This window comes from Neofelis nebulosa, chromosome 7, assembly GCF_028018385.1.
Source record: "Neofelis nebulosa isolate mNeoNeb1 chromosome 7, mNeoNeb1.pri, whole genome shotgun sequence".
Classification (NCBI taxonomy): Eukaryota; Metazoa; Chordata; class Mammalia; order Carnivora; family Felidae; genus Neofelis; species Neofelis nebulosa.
In genome coordinates, this window is record NC_080788.1 from 112770917 (window position 1) to 112785207 (window position 14291).

General features: G+C 35.4%; 1 protein-coding gene across 9 annotated transcripts in view; it reads left to right on the forward strand.

The window, feature by feature from the left end:
- The window catches only part of FUT8 (fucosyltransferase 8), a 312495-nt gene that overhangs the window by 192584 nt on the left and 105620 nt on the right, over nucleotides 1-14291 (forward strand). The window lies entirely within an intron of this gene.

The following is a 14291-nucleotide window of genomic DNA, read 5'->3' on the forward strand; positions in this document are numbered from 1 at the left end:
TGAAAGGAGACAAGAAGTACCCTTTTAGAAATTTGTTTTCCAAAAAATAATTTTATTTACTTTAATATATTCTTAGTTAGGTATGAGTCTTTTGTGAAATGTTCTACATTCTTACTCATGCTAGAGAATGGCTGGTACAGGGTTGTAACCAAGCTCCAAGTTTGGGCCTATGTCATATAAAGGCCTTACCACCTTGCAGGAAGTCTATGCTTAGAAGAATTTGAGGATATGTTTCTGGGCCAGACATCCAGAGATACTCTCTGGTTTGTAAGGTTTCCAAGTCTCTTTCCAAGTCTCTTGTCCTAAGGGTTCTGCTTCACTTAGGAAACTAGTAATTGTTACAGTGTTATTTTATTCTACCTTCAAACCTTGCATCTAAAAGATCTGTAGTAGCATGAATTGGCAGATAACCGAAGTCTTTCCATTTCTTAAGCCATTCACTGCTTTCTTAATTTGTAAGAAGAGATTTCCAATAATAATTTATCAAGTCTACTTAGTATATAAGCTTTGACAAAAATTCAGTAGTCTGTAAATTCTTTGCCCAGAAGATATTCTCATGAAAGATTCTTGCCCTTTGAGTATACCCAGCTGTTATTATTAAGAAATGTTGGAGTATTGGAATTTCTCCAAAAAACAATAGATGTTAACAGTAGAGTAACTTGATAATCCAAGGCCAGTATTGGACACTCACTTTAAACAAGAAAACCTGGAATGAAATGTCTAAATTTTGACAACAACCTGTATTTTGGGCATTCTCTTCCTTTAAAAGTGTTCATTCTTAATGAAAAGCATGAATTTGTAAAAAACAAAACAAAACTGAAAACAAATGCAGCAATTAGATTTTTAAAGAAGTAATTGGATTTTCTGTTTGCTCATATTTCAATTTTACAAATGCTTTGTTTTCACTTCTCACTGATCTTTAGCTGGCTATATAACAGCTTTGTTGTTTTCCCCTTCCTTTACCACTTTCTTCTTTCTCCCCTTGGCTCTGATAAATGGTGATTTGCTTGTTTGTTAGTTGATTATTCAGAAAATATTTATGAAGCAATTATTATGTGTCAGAGAATGTGTCGGGTGCTAGATATAAAGTAGTGCCCTCACAGGTTTGAATGTAGCAGAGAGGAGAAACAAACAAGCTCTTACCTTATATAAGTGGTTATAGAAACAAACTCACCATCAGTAGGGGATGGATTAAATAGATTGTGAGGTTTCCATAAAATGAATGTTTTGTAGGTGTGTGTGTGTGTAAGATTTTTAGAAAAATGCATAAGACACTGCCAACAGTAGTTGTTTCTATTGAGGGCCCATGGGGATTGGACTTGTTATTCATTATATATTATCTTGCACCTTAAAAAAAAGAAACAAACCTCTGTTCATGTACTATATTTTCAAAGTTTAAGTAAATAAGACTTAAAGAAAGCTAGCAGTACAATGAACAAGCAAATAAATAAATAATATACTTTTGTCAAAAAAATATCTAGAGGTAACACCTTGATTTATTAAAACAAGCACTCATTACCCTAATTTGTAAGTTGGCCAAAATGCCCTTTTTTTTTTTTTTTTGTTTTTTGTTTTTTGTTTTTTGTTAATAAGGGATGCTGTTGTTATATTTGAAATGAGCAGGGGCAACTATCAGTCTAGATTGTTCTGTTTTGGGCTATTGGATGATGAAAGAATGGTCTAATTTACACTTTCTATTTCACTTGTCAAAATAAACATGGTCACAGATTTCCTTGGAGAATTGAGCCTGAGACCTCTATTTAATATTGATATTATAGTATCATAGAGCTGAATTTGGATACAGATTACCCCATGTGATTATTTTGTTAAAACTGATATGGTTGCTTGGCCCTTCTATTCCTTCTTGGCTTCCATTTCAAATTTCTGCACATTAGGTAAACTGGGTAGGTAGAATGACAAGAAGTTCATTTGAATAAAATGGTATTTTCTCTTTGTAATAGAGGGCCTGGCTCTTTTGTGACAGAACCTTGGCAAAGCTTGACATTTGTATAAATTTAATTATTTTTTTATTCTTTTGCTGGGAATATTTTAGTCCCATGAAATTCTAACTGAAAAAAATATTGAGCATCTATGAGTTACTAAGTATAACTCCAACTTTGAACCAGTTTAATTTATATTTGTAAGTGGTACAAATTTATGTAAGTCATAATGGTATATTGATAGGATGCCACTATCATAGATTCTCTTTATAGGTTATTTTGTTTCTTTTCTTGTTTTTAATTCTTTTTTTAATGTTTATTTATTTTGAGAGGGAGGGGGAGAGAGAGAGAGAGAAGGAAAATGAGCAGGGGAGGGGGAGAGAAAAAGAGAAAAAGAACCCCAAGCCGGCTTCTTCTGATCAGCACAGATCCCAACATGGGGCTCGATCCCATGAACCATCATGACCTGAGCCAAAATCAAGAGTCAGATGCTTACCTGACTGAGCCACCCAGGTGCCCCTTAATTCTTTTTATCTTAACAGCTCTAGTCCTATATAGCAATGACTAAAGTTACTAAGTTTATTAATCAACAACTATGTTGGTTACTCTCTTTTAGATAAAGGACATTCCACTTGATATTTTTATAGCAGTATTATAATATGTGGTATTACATGATGTCAGAAGTTGGGAGTTAAATAGCATTAATGATGAGCATCTACCCAATTTTTATCTAGTTTTTTCATTAAGGGATGTCTCCGCAGTTAATTAAAGAATATTTCTAATACACACATGAAACTCAGAAAATAAAATAATCCCATGTCCCTGTCACTCATATTGAATAAGTGTTGATATTTTGCTTCAGATTGTTAGAAAAAATACAGGTATTACTCCCTTCCTCAATCCCATTTTTATTCCTCCCTTCCCAGAGGTAACCACTGTTCTGAGTGTCATACGTATTTTCTGTCCATACTTTTATTCTTATATTATGTAAGTATGTATGCATAAAAGCATGTTGTTTATGTGTTTTAAAGATTTATTTGAATGTTTCTTGCTACATATATATTTATTATTCTGTGACTTTTTTCATTCAGCATTTGTGATACTTGTGCAAGATTTTGCTTAAGTGATACTTGGAGATACACCTGTTACTCTATTGATGAATAGCAAGTGTCTCCTTGTGTGTATCTCCTTGTGTTCATGTGTGCTAAAGTTTTCTGTAGGGTCATTATCTGGAAGGACATATGCTGACTCTTAATATATGTGCACCTTTGACTTTGGAGTAATTTCACAGTGTTTTATAAATGAATTCTTCTAATTTTACCTCTTTACCTTTATTATATGTTATGGGCTAAATTGTGCCTCTGCTGCCCCTCAGATTTATATGTTGAAGTCTTAACCCCTAGTAGCTCAGAATGTGATTATATTTGGAGTAGGGCTTTTTAAGAGGTTATTAGCTAAAACAAGGCCATTAAACAATGGCCCTGAAACAATTTAACTGGTATCCTTACAAGAAGAGGATATTTGGATACACAAAACAAACGTCAGGGAGTCACTCACACAGAAGAAAGACCGTGTGAGCACACATTAGAAGGTGGATATCTACAGGCCAAAGACAGAGGCCTCAGAAGAAACCAAACCTTGATTTTGGACTTCTAGCCTTCATAACTGTGGGGAAATTGTTTAAGCCACTAGTTTATGGTATTTTGTTATGGCATCCCTAGCAAACTAATATGGTAGTTCCAAACACTGCTCTATATCCTCACGAACATTCAGTATCACGCTTTTTGTGTGATATAACAGAGACATGGTATCTCTGTTTTAATTTGAATATCCTGTTTAGTAAAACTTTAAAGTTGACCACTTCTCAAGAGTATTAATCAGTGAAGTCCTTATCTATTATTGTATACTTTGCACATTTTTCTCTGAGATTGTCTTTTTTTTTTTTTTTTTTTTGGTAGATTTGAAGTTCTGTATATAATCTAGAAAATAATTAGGTGTTTTTCATTCTTTCCATCTGTGACTTGTGCATAAACTGTATATTGCATAGAAATTCTTATTCAGGGCACTCAGATTTATCAATATTTCTTTTTATGGTTTGTGCTTTTAAAATCTTATTTTTCAAATTTGTCTCTTTCCCAAGATCTTGAAGAATGTAAAATTTTAAAGTTTTAATTGTCGGATTATTTAATTTTCATATTTTCTAAGTAGGAAGCCAGAAGTCTTAGTGATCACTTATTGAATAATTTATCTTTTCCCTAGTAATTTAGAAGATCCCTCTGTCATACATGCTGGGATCTATTTCTAAGTGCTTTATTCTGTTCCATTAGTCTATTTATCTGACCTTATGCCATACCACATTGTTTAAATTATTATTTTGCAAAATTACATAATCTATTTGGGGATTTTGGTTTTTCATATGAATTTTAGGATCACCTTGTCAAAGTCAATTACATTTTTTTGGTAATTTTTATTAGTATTGCATCTTAATATATAGATCGATTTGGGGAACAGTTACTTCTTCAGAAAAATGTATTTTCCCCCCATACAAATCATATTGCTTTTTTTTTTCTTTTTCCAACGTTTTTTATTTATTTTTGGGACAGAGAGAGACAGAGCATGAACGGGGGAGGGGCAGAGAGAGAGGGAGACACAGAATCGGAAACAGGCTCCAGGCTCCGAGCCATCAGCCCAGAGCCCGACGCGGGGCTCGAACTCACGGACCGCGAGATCGTGACCTGGCTGAAGTCGGACGCTCAACCGACTGCGCCACCAAGTCGCCCCCATATTGCTTTTTTGTTAGATTTATTCCTTAGTACTTTATTATTTTTTTATTGCTATTTTAAAAGTGATATTTTTTAAAGATACATTTTGTAATTTGTGCTTATTGTTGTTTAGGAACATTAAACTAATTTTTATATCTTAATATTGCATCTAGAAGTTCCCCTAAACTCTCTTAGTGTAATTAATTTGTAGATTATCTTGGATTTTCTACATTGAAGATCATATCATCTGTGAATAACACAGTGGTTTCTTCCTTTTCTATGACTGACTTACATCCTTCTTACTACCTTGGCTGATATTTTCAGCACAGTGGTGAATAGAACTAGTTATGACTGACATTTCTTCTGTTGTTCTGAACTTTAAAAGGAATACTTCTGATTATTTGATCCATGGAATGAGTATTTTATAGATTTTTGATATTAGCCCCTTATCAGCTATATGGTTTGTACATATTTTCTCCCATTCAGTAGATTGCCTTTTCATTATGTTGATCATTTTGGCTGCTGTGTAGAAGCTTTTTAATTTGATGTAGTCCTAATTGTTGATTTTTGCTTTTGGTGTCATATCCAAAAAATCATTGCCTAGATCAATGTCATTTTTTGCCTATGTTTTCCTCTAGACTTTTATGGTTTCAGGCCTTTCATTTAAGTTTTTAATACATTTTTAGTTACTTTTTATAAGTGGTGGTTAAGGGAGGGGTCCAATTCCATTCTTTTGTGTATGGTTGTCCAGTTTTCGCAGCATCATTTCTTGAAGAGAACTAGCCTTTTCCCATTGAGTATTCCTGGCTCCCTTGTCAAATATTAGTTGATGTATATGCAAGGGCTTATTTCTGAGCCCCTGATTCTGTTCCATTGGTCTGTATATCTGTTTTTATGCCATACCATGCTGCTTTAATTTCTACAGGTTTGTAATATAGTTTGAAATGAGGAAAGGCGATGCCTTCAGGTTTGTTCATTCTTAGTATTTTTTATCTTCAGTGTCATTTGTGTTTCCATACAAATTTTAGGATTTTTTTTTTTTTTATTTCTGTGAAAAATGTCATGGGAATTTGACAAGGATTGTGTTGTGGGTAGTATGGGCATTTACAATGTTAATTTTTCTGATTTAAGAACATGAGTAATTTTCTATTTGTTTGTGTCCTCTTCCATTTCTTTTATCAGAGTTTTTGGTGTACAAATCTTTCAACTCCCTTTTATTCCTAAGTATTTTATATTTTCTGATGCTATTATAAGTAGATTTTTAAAAATTTCTTTTTCTGATGTATCATTATTAGTGTATAGAAATGCAGATGGTTTTTGTATGTTACTTTTGTATCCTGTTACTTTACTGAATTTATTGATTAGTTCTAACAGTTTTTTTATGGAGTCTTTAGGATTTTTTTATATACAAAGTTAAATCATTTGCAAGCAAAGACACTTTTTCCTAAAAACTTTCAACCTTTTACCTGTAGGCTTGTCATACGTGGCCTCTATTATGTAGAGGTACATTTCTCCTACACCCACTTTGTTAAGACATCTTACCATGAAAGAATGTTGAATTATATCAAATGCTTTTTCAGAATCTATTGAGATAATCATATGATTTTTATATTTTATTCTGTTAATGTGATGTATCACATTTACTCATTGCATATATTGAACCATCCTTGCATCCCAGGGATGAATCCCACTTGATCATGGTATATGATCCTTTTAAAGTGCTGTTTAATTTGGTTTGCTAGTATTTGCTAAAAAATTTTTTGAGAATTTTTTTCATCTATATTCATCAGGGATATTGGCTGGTAGTTTTCTTTCCTTGTAGTGTCCTTATCTGGCTCCAGTAGCAGGGTAATGCTGGCCTTGTAAAATGAGTTTGGAAGTGTTCCCTTTCTTCAGTTTTCTGGGACAGTTTGAAAAGGATTGGCATTAATTTTTTTTAAAATGTTTTGTAGAATTTGTCCTTGAAGCCATCTGGTCCTGGAATTTTCTTTGTTAGGAGGTTTTTGGTTGATTGCTCAATCTTCTTATTCATTATTAGTCTATTAAAATTTTTATTTCTCCTTGATCCATGTCATGACAGGATGTATGTTTTTAGGAATGTATTCATTTCTCCTAGGTTGTCCAGTTTGTTCACATATAATTATTCATAATAATCTCTTACGATTCTTTGAATTTCTGTGGTATCAGTTGTAACTTCTCTTTCATCTCTTAAGATTTTAAATGTACATTATTTCTTCAGTCATGCTATATTTTAATGGGTGCACAGTGCTTTCACTTGGCATCCATTATAAGTTGGTTTTGAAACAATCGAGTATTACACCAGCTGGAATGATTACTTATCTCTTCATTCCTTTGGGATGACTCTGCCAACAGGAGATAGGTTTCATTCTATTCTGATTTGTGTTGCTGCAACACGGAAGGTGACTCCACTAGCTAATAGAGCATTAACATATTTGTCATGGAAATCAGGTGGTCCTTTCTACCTTGCCATTATTGGCTGAATGCTTTGAACTGGGAGACCACTTAGAGCATATTTTGGCCATGGGAAACATTGTGAAGCTGAAGACAGAAAAATGGCAACTGCAGCTGTTGGTCTGCTACAATGTCTTACCAAGTCCCCTTGTAAAGAGCCCTGAAAAACCTCTATTTTTTTTTATTCTTTTTTTTTTTCTTGGTAAATCTAGCTAAAGAGTTGTCAATTTTGTTTATCTTTTAAAAAAACCAACTTTTAGTTTCATTGAGTTATCTTACTGTTTTCCTCTTCTCTATTGCATTTATTTCTGTTCAGATCTTTATTATTTCCTTCCTTCTGCTTGCTTGGGGTTAGTTTGTTCTTTTCCTGTTTCCTTAAAATATAAATTTAGTTTGTTTATTCGAATCTGTCTTTTCTTAATGTAAGTATTTATCCCTACCATCTTCCATCTTAGATCTGCTTTTCTGTATCCCCTATGTTTTGTATGTTGTTTTTCCATTTTCATTTGATATTTTTTAATTTCCTTTTTAATTTTTTTCTTTGGCCCATTTTTTGTTCACGAGTGTGTTGTTTTTATTTTCACATATTTGTGAATTTTTCAGTTTTTCTCCTGTTAGCTAGTCCTAGTTTCATAGTGTTTGGTCAGGAAAGATACTTGGTATGATTTCAATCTACTAAATTTACTAAGACATTTTTTGTGACCTAAAATATGATCTGTCTGGAGAATGTTCCCTATGTGCTTAAATGTGTATTCTGCTGCTATTGTTTGGAATATTCTGTATATGTTTGTGAGGCACATTTTGTCAAAAGTATAGTTCAAGTCCAGTATTTCCTTACTGATTTTATGTTCAGATGATCAATCTATTGTTGGAGGTGGGAGCCCTACAATACTGGGACCTAGTATCTATTGCTGTCTATTTCTCCCCTCAGGTCTGGTAATATTCGCTTAATATATTTAGGTGCTCTAATGTTAGGTGCATATAAATTTACAATTGTTATAGGTTCTTGAAGAATTGACCCCTTTACCATTTTATAACGAACTTCTTTGTCTTTTGTTACAGTTTTTGACTTAAAGTCTATTTTGTCTGGTGTAAGTATAGCTATCCCTGCTGTCTCTTGGTTACCATTTTCATGGAATATCTTTTTTCATCCTTTCACTGTAAGCCTATGTGTGCCTTTAAATCTGATGTTAAGTATTGTAAGCAGCATATACTTAGATCTTGTTTTTTTTTTTGTTTTTGCTTTTTGTTTGTTTGTTTTAGCCATTCAGCCACTCTATTCCTTTTGACTGGAGAATTTAATCTATTTACATTTAAAGCACTTACTGGTAGGTAAACACTTACCATTTCTGGCTATTTTGTAGGGTTTTTTTCTCCTCTTTCTTCCTCTCTTGCTGTCTTCCTTTGTGATCAGTGATTTTACTTGGTGGTATTCTTTGATTCTCTTCTCTTCTCTTTTGTATATCTACTGTTGGCTTTTGTTTTGTGTTATATGAAACATCTTACAGGTAAAACAGTCTATTTTAAGCTGATTACAACTTAAGTTTGATCATACCAAAAAAAAAAACAAACAAAAAAAAAAAACCCCAAACAACTCTACTCTTTTACTCCTTCCCCACATTTTCTGTTTTTGATGTAACAATTATACACTTTTATATTGTGTTAAGGGTTAACAAAAAATTGTATTTAAAATCTTTTAACTTTTATGCCAGAATGAAATCATTAAAACACTACCATATTACAGTACTATAGTATTCTGAGTTTGGTTATAGACTTTCCTTTACCACTGTGTTTTATATTTTTATATATTTTTATGTTACTAATCAGCATCTTTTCAGCTTGAAGAACTTTTAGCATTTCTTATAAACCTGGTCTGGTGGTGATGAACTCCCTCAGTTTTTGTTGCTCTTGAAAATTCTTTGTCTCTACATCATTTTTGAAGGACAGCTTTGCTACATAAAGTGTTCTTCATTGGTATTATTTTTCGTACAGTACTTTGAATATATTATCCCACTCTCTCCTGACCTGTAAGGTTCTGCTGAGAAAGCCACTGATAGCCTTGAGGAAGTTCCCTTATATGTGAGGATTTTTTCTTTTCTCTTGCTGCTTTAAAAATTTTCTGTTTTTGATTTTAGATAGTTTTATCATAATGTGTCTTAGAGAAGATCTTTTTGGGTTGAAACTATTTGGGGTCTTTCAAGCTGTATGAAGTTGGATGTCCAGATATCTCACCAGATTTGGGAAGTTATTTCTTTCTGTCTCTTTCTCTTTTCCTTACTGGAGGACTCCAGTAATTATAAATTATTTATTTTATGGAATCTCATAATTCATGTAGTCTTTCTTCACTTTTTAAAAATTTTCTGTCTTGCTCCTTTGATTGGATAATTTCAAATGACCTGCTTCAGATTCACTCATTCTTTCTTCTGCTTGGTCAGAAGCTCTCTATTGAATTCTTCAGTTAAATTATTGAATGTTCAAGCTCTAGAATTGCTTTTTTGTTTTATTTTTTTTTATGGTTTCTGTTTCTTTGTTGAACCTCCCATTTTGTTTATGTATTGTTTTCCTAATTTTGTTTAGTTGTCTGTGTTATCTTGTAGTTACCATATTCCTTTAAGAGGATTATTCTGAATTCTTTTTTATACAGTTAATAGATCTTTATTTCTTTAAGGTTAGTTATTAGAACTTTATTAGTTTCCTTTGGTGGTATCATGTTTACCTGATTTGTCCTGATTCTCATATTCTTATTTTGGTATTTGCTTATTTGAGCAATGAGCCTTTATAGGTTTGCTTCAGCAAGGAAAGTCCTTCACCATTTGGCTCAGCTAGAGGTTCTGGACAGGCAGCTGGTAGCAGCTTCAGGCAAGCAGTGCTTTCTCTCAGGGTCTCTAGTTGGATGGGGCCAATGTCTATGCTCTGAGGTTGGTCAGGGGACCTGCCATTGTTCTGCAAGTCAGGTGGGTCTGATGGCTGGGCTCTGCATTCAAGTATAACTGCTGGCTTGTATCTGTGTTCACATAGAACTACTTCCTGAGCTTTGCGATCACATACGGTTAGGCAGGTTGCATGCTATGTTTCCTGGTAGGATGGTGCTGCTGGTTGCACTCTGTGATTGGGTAAGGCCACATGCTGACCTCTGCAATTGCCTCTGGTCAGTTGAGGTCCCCAGGCTGTGCCCTCTGGCCTGATGGTGCCACTGGCTGGACTCTACATTCAGTTAAGGCCATATACAGTTTTGCAATCAGATTGGACCTCACTCAGGCTGTGCTCCTTGATCAGGTGGGGCTGTAGGCTGTACCCCCAAATTGGATGGGGCTACAAGCTAGGCTCCTGCGATTGAGCAGGGTACTGGCTATGCTCTGCTATTTGACAGTGTGTCTTGCTGGACTGCCTGGTTGGGTAGGGCTGCCAGCTACCCAACAGTTGGATGGAGCTGAAGGCTGTGCTCCATGGTCAGGCAGGGTTGCACTGGGTTCACTGGGCAGGTGGAGCTACAGGCTATGCTTTGTGATTAGGTGAGGTGGCTGGCTGAGCATTCTGTCAGGGTGAGTCTGCAAGCTATGCTCAGCAATTGCATGGGGCTGTAGGCTATCTGTGCTGTTGGGTAGGGCTGTCAGGTTGGGCTCCAGAGCTGGCCAGGGTCTCTGGCTGGGCAGCCTCGTGAGATAGGGCTGGAGGCTATGTTCAACAGTAGGGTGGTGCTGCTGGGCTTGGCTCCCTACCTGAATGGAGCTGTAGAATGGGCTCTGTGGCTGCTTCAATCCCTGGTCAGGATTCCCGGTCAGGAATGGCTGGAGGCTATGAAGGCTACACTGAGCAGTTTGGTGGGGCTACTGACTTGCTTTCCTGCCTACGCAGGCCATAGGATGTGTTGTATGCTGCCCATGGCTGACCATGTCTTTGGTTAGGCATCCCTGTTGAGTGGGGCTGGAGGCTATGCTCAGCAGTTAAGTATGCCCACTGACTTGTTTCTCTGCTCTGGTGGGCCGTAGGATGTGCTGCAGAGGCCCAGCGGCTTAGGGCTGGCTTCCTGCTTAAGTGGGGCTGGAGGCTATGCTCAGCATTTGAGCAGGGTTGCTGACTTGCTCCTTGTGTAGGTAGGGCTCCTCACTGAGTTGTTCCTCTAGCTAGGGACCCAAACCATTCAGAACTGCCATTTAAGCTCCCTGGCCAGTTGGGAGCATTGGCTCAGCTCTGCAAATGATCAGAGCCAGGAATTGGGATCTCTTCTCAGGCTCTACCACCAATAGGAATGCAGTCAGCCGAGATCTGCACATTTGTTGCTGTGAGTCATTCTCCCTTTCTCTGTCTTGTAGCTGATTCCCCCAGTACTCTCCATGAGGCAGTATTTAAGTGGGCCTCCCAGGAAGCATCAGGAATGCTAGGGAAGCTTGATGTCCCCTTTGCTCTCCTCCTTTTGTCACTGGAGAAGGTGTAGGTCCAGGGAGAACCCCTTGTGTAGCACCACACTGACCTGGAGGAGGAGCAGTGCAGTCAAAGTGAAATCGCTCCTCTTATCCTTCTAATGTTTTTCTTGTCCAAGGGGTTGCTTCAGCCTCACCCCCATGTTCTGTAATCTTGACAAATATTTATAGATAGTTGCTAGTTGCCCTTTCCCTGAAGGGGACCAAAGTTGGGAACTACCTATTTTGCTGTCTTTCTGATGTCTTTCTCCTGATTCTAGTCAGTAATTAAACCGGTTTATTAAATCATTGTTTCATATATTTTGTCTGGGTTTTCATTGGTTTTGGGCATTATGGTAAATTTAACCTCTGTTGCTTCATCTTGCCAGAAGATGTCCTATATATCTTTTGCAAAGTGAGTATGATAATAATAATAAAAAAAAAAAGAACAACATTCAATTCCCAAATATTCAGATAATGTCCTTTCAGATTGACTCTTTTCTTGATACGTTTTAGAAAGAATAGTCTTTATTGTGTACCGTTTTTTTACTGGCTTCTCCATTACTTTTCTTTACCTACAGTTTATCCACAGTTGGATTAGATTATTATATATAATAATGTAATGTCACTTATGTATTTAATATAAATATATTATGTATTTACTATATTATATATAATAATGTACTCTTATTTATTATGTGTTTTACTAAAATTAGATTAGATTTAATACTTAATGGAAATCTGCTGAAATCATTTTATGCTGTTTTTTTCTTGCCTGTTTTACCTTGATGTTTTTCCATCAGTATATGAAGAAATGAGATAAAACAGAGAACCTAGACATATCTTTGTATTGTCTGAGATTTTGTGTCATTAAGGGAAACGACATTCTTGTCTTATGACATATTGTTGTCAAGATTAATTCCTTGACTACTTTCAAGAGGTGGTAGTTTTATTCTGTTTTCAAATTATTTCCTTGAAATCAACCATCTAATTCAGAAAGAGATTAGGAGCCAAATTTTAAAAACTAGATACCAGGAAATGCCTCATTTATGAATGTACACACATTTGAGCTTATAAATTGGGTAATTGTGCACCTAACAGCTCTACTTATTGTGTCATTATTCACTTTGTATGTATACAAATGAAGGCTTTATAATTCAAATGTTGTAGCCTGGGATACTCATGATTAGAGAATGGTTATTTTTCATGCTCCCATTCAGTGTTAATGCATACAACTATAGAATACCTTATTACACTGCTAGAGCTTCTTTACTAAACATGTATACTGAAGTGGTATAGGTAAGTAGTAGTTAATTTGGCCTCTGTAGTCTTATTATATAAAAAAATGTAAGAAAAGGTATAAAAAATCTGCGTTAGTGTCTTTGCATCAAAGGACTAAGCTGACATCTGAATTTAAGTTCTGCCAAGTATATTTTAAAAATTAAGTTCCCAGGACACCTGAGTGGCTCAGTCAGTTAAGCGTCCGACTTTGGCTCAGGTCATGATGATCTCACGGTTCGTGAGTTTGAGCCCATATTGTGCTCTGTGCTGACAGCTCAGAGCCTGGAACCTGCTTTGGATTCTGTGTCTCCCTCTCTCTCTGCCTTTCCCCTGCTCATTCTCTGTCTGCCTCTCTCAAAAATAAATAAGCGTTAAAAAAAAATTAAGTTCCCTTAAAATGATTGTAATGGTAAGAATACATACCCAGATATTTTGAGATTATAGCTCGTCTTTAACATGACTGAGCCCAGATAGTTTATTGTCCTGATAGTTTATTGCCAAACACTGAGTTCTTTTATAGATTTCGGAAGAAAAATCAGCCATTATTTAATCTTCATAATAATTATGCAAATGTATGTATGTATGTGTTTATATATATGTGTGTATGTGTGTTAGTTTCCTATTGCCACTATAACAGATACCACTTTGTGGCTTAAAACAATGAAAAGTTATTCTCTTAACAGTTTGGGACATCAGATGTCTGAAATGAGTTTAACTGGGCCAAAGCCACAGTGTCAGCAGGACCACATTCCTCTAGGAAACTGTAGGGGAGAATCTGTTTCCTTGCTTTTTCTCAGCTTCTAAAGCTGCATTCCTCGTATTTTTGCTCATGACCCCTTCCTCCATCTTTAAAGCTAATAGCCACACAATCTTCTCCTCTCTTGGGATGAAATCTCCCTCTGCCTCTCTCTTATAAGAATACTTGTAATTACCATCAGGGTCCACCTGGATAATCCAAGACTATCTCCCCATCTCAAAATTCTTAACTTAATCACACATTTCAAGGTTTTTGTGCCATGTAAAGGAGCATTTGTAAGCTCCAGGATTAGGACGTAGATACCTTTTGTAGCCAGAATGGAGTACAGAATACTGCCAAAGCCATATAAAAACAAAACATGTTAGAAACAAGTACAGTTTGGAAAGAAGTTGTACAGATATGTTAATAATGTAAACAAGAGACCCCAGAGTTGTTCTGCTGTGTTCCAACATTTTATATTGTTAATTGGTATTTTTCATTTCTGATAGAAACAAATAGGATATTAATATTCATCTTTTTTCTGATATACTTCATCTTCTACTCTTGTCTTTCCCTTCTATAAAACCAATACTTAGTAATCTAAGGTCATGAGTTCATGAATTGGAACACAGATTTACATAGCCTGATATTGTGATTAATTCAGAAATAATTTGTATTTGCTATTTGAACACAGGTATAT